The sequence below is a fragment of the Arachis stenosperma genome, chromosome 4 (assembly GCF_014773155.1).
Source record: "Arachis stenosperma cultivar V10309 chromosome 4, arast.V10309.gnm1.PFL2, whole genome shotgun sequence".
NCBI classification, from domain to species: Eukaryota; Viridiplantae; Streptophyta; class Magnoliopsida; order Fabales; family Fabaceae; genus Arachis; species Arachis stenosperma.
Window position 1 is genome coordinate 56,264,191 of NC_080380.1, and position 3,308 is coordinate 56,267,498.

Sequence of the window (3,308 nt, forward strand, 5' to 3'; positions counted from 1 at the left end):
GTTGCTTAGATTAGGTATTTTTCTTCAGAGTTCTTGAGAATGAATTCTAGTGTTTCAAGGTGATGTTCTTATCATCACCAAGGCTGATTGATTCTCATCAATTTAGCTCTTGAATGCAATGTCCTGCTGAAGCTTGGCCGGCCATGTCTAATTTCTTTAGACTAAAGCTTTAGACTAACATTGCATGATTCCTGGAATTCTCATTAAGAATTTTGATACCTTTATTTTCTTTTTAACTTAATTTTCGAAAAAGCACAGAAAAATTACAAAATCATAAAAACCAAAAATATTTCTTGTTTAAGTCTAGTGTCTCATTTTAAGTTTGGTGTCAATTGCATGTTTCTGTTCTTCTTGCATTTTTCGAAATTATGCATGTGTCTTCATTAATCTTCAAGTTGTTCTTGATGATTTCCTTGTTTTGATCTTTGAATTCTATTGACTTGAGTGTTTTGTTGTGCATTCTCATCTTGTTAGTGTCAGTAGTATACAAACTGCTAAGTTTGGTGTCTTGCATGCATTGTTATTTGATTTTAGTTGCATTTTGATTATTCCTCATTATTAAAAATCCAAAAATATTTTTAATTTGTGTCTTTTCAAGTCAATAATACAGAGAATTGAAGATTCAGAACATACTGCAGAGGAATTATACAGAAAAAGCTGGGCATTCAAAAATGCCCAGTGAAGAAGACAGACTGGCGTTTAAACGCCAGCCAGGGTGCCTGGCTGGGCGTTTAACGCCCAAAAGGGTAGTAGTTTGGGCGTTAAATGCCATAATGTGCACCATTCTGGGCGTTTAACGCCAGGATGGCACAAGGGGGAGGATTTTGTTTTCAAAATCAATTTCTTTCCTTTTTCAAAGATACTTACTAACAATTAATGATTTGATTGAACATTTTAAGTATGTTGCCTTTTCTGTTGAGAAAGGTTTAATTTGAATCATATCTTTTCTTGTTAGGCAAGTCATTAATTTTTAAAATCATATCTTTTAAAATTATTTTCAAATCATATATTTTAAAATTGTTTTTCAAATCATATCTTTTCAATCATATCTTTTTAAAACCATAACTTTTCAATCATATCTTTTTAATCACATCTTTTTCAAAATAGTTTTCAATCAAATCTTTTTGATTTCTAATTTCAAAATCTTTTTCAAAAATCACTTGATTTCTTTCCCACTTTTATTTTCGAAAATCAATTAGTGTTTTTCAAAAATGTTTTCAAAATCTTTTACTTAATTTTCGAAAATTACTTCCCTCCTTCTCACAACCTTCTATTTTTGGACTAACACTATTCCTTAATGCAAAATTCGAACTCCATCTTCTTTGATAAGTTCGAATTTTCTACTTCTGTCTTCCATTTTTCTTTTCCTCTGACACCTCAAGGAATCTCTATACTGTGACATAGAGGATTCCATATTTTCTTGTTTTCTTCTCTTTCATATGAGCAGGAACAAAGACAAAGGCATTCTTGTTGAAGCTGACCCTGAACCTGAAAGGACCTTGAAGCGAAAGCTAAGAGAAGCTAAGGCACAACTCTCTGTAGAGGACCTAACAGAAATCTTCAAAGAAGAAGAACCCATGGCAGCCGAAAATAACAACAATGCCAACAATGAAAGGAAGGTGCTTGGTGACTTTACTGCACCTACACCCGACTTCTATGGGAGAAGCATCTCTATCCCTGCCATTGGAGCAAACAACTTTGAGCTTAAGCCTCAATTAGTTTCTCTAATGCAACAGAATTGCAAGTTCCAGGGACTTTCATTGGAAGATCCTCATCAGTTTTTAGCTGAATTCTTGCAAATCTGTGACACAGTCAAGACTAATGGGGTTGACCCTGAGGTCTACAGACTTATGCTATTCCCTTTTGCTGTAAGAGACAGAGCTAGGACATGGTTGGACTCACAACCTAAAGAAAGTCTAGACTCATGGGAAAAGCTAGTCAATGCCTTCTTGGCAAAGTTCTTTCCACCTCAAAAATTGAGTAAGCTTAGAGTGGAAGTCCAAACCTTCAGACAGAAGGATGGAGAATCCCTCTATGAAGCTTGGGAAAGATACAAACAATTGATCAGAAAGTGTCCATCTAACATGCTTTCTGAATGGAGCATCATAGGTATTTTCTATGATGGTCTCTCTGAACTATCCAAGATGTCTTTGGATAGCTCTGCTAGAGGATCTCTTCATCTGAAGAAGACGCCTACAGAGGCTCAGGAACTAATTGAGATGGTTGCAAATAACCAATTCATGTACACTTCTGAAAGGAATCCTGTTAACAATGGGACTAGTCAGAAGAAAGGAGTTCTTGAGATTGATACTCTGAATGCCATATTGGCTCAGAATAAAGTATTGACTCAACAAGTCAATTTGATTTCTCAAAGTCTGTCTGGAATGCAAAATGCACCAAGCAGTACTAAGGATGCTTCATCTGAAGAAGAAGCCTATGATCCTGAGAGCCCTTCAATGGAAGAGGTGAATTACCTAGGAGACCCCTATGGAAACACCTATAATTCTTCATGGAGAAATCACCCAAATTTCTCATGGAAGAATCAAGAGAGACCTCAACAAGGTTTCAACAACAACAATGGTGGAAGAAACAGGTTTAGCAATGGCAAGCCTTTTCCATCATCTTCTCAGCAACAGACAGAGAATTCTAAGCAGAACCCCTCTGACTTAGCAACCATGGTCTCTGATCTAATCAAGACCACTCAAAGTTTCATGACTAAAACAAGGTCCTCCATCAGGAATTTGGAGGCACAAGTGGGACAGCTGAGTAAGAAAATTACTGAACTCCCTCCAAGTACTCTTCCAAGCAATACAGAAGAAAATCCAAAAGGAGCGTGCAAAGCCATAACCATGGCCGAATATGGAGAGGGAGGAGAGGAAGTGAACGCCATTGAGGAAGACCTCAATGGGCGTGCACTAGCCTCCACAGAGTTCCCTAATGAGGAACCATGGGAATCTGAGGCTCAAATTGAGACCATAGAGATTCCATTGGACTTACTTCTGCCTTTCATGAGCTCTGATGAGTATTCTTCCTCTGAAGAGGATGAGTATGTCACTGAAGAACAAGTTGCTAAATACCTTGGAGCAATCATGAAGCTAAATGACAAGTTGTTTGGAAATGAGACTTGGGAGAATGAACCTCCTTTGCTCACCAAAGAGCTGGATGACTTGTCTAGACAGAAATTACCTCAAAAGAGACAAGATCCTGGGAAGTTTTCAATACCTTGTACCATAGGCACCATGACCTTCAAGAAGGCTCTGTGTGACTTAGGGTCAAGTGTGAACCTCATGCCTCTCTCTGTAATGGAG

The 3,308-nt window shown here is 37.5% G+C and overlaps 1 non-coding gene across 1 annotated transcript; it reads right to left on the minus strand.

The window, feature by feature from the left end:
• Positions 1–1,982: 1,982 nt before the first annotated feature.
• On the minus strand, positions 1,983–2,086 carry LOC130977918 (small nucleolar RNA R71). The gene has a single exon (XR_009085588.1). It is a non-coding gene; the product is annotated as a small nucleolar RNA R71 (small nucleolar RNA).
• Between the last annotated feature and the right edge of the window lie 1,222 nt (positions 2,087–3,308).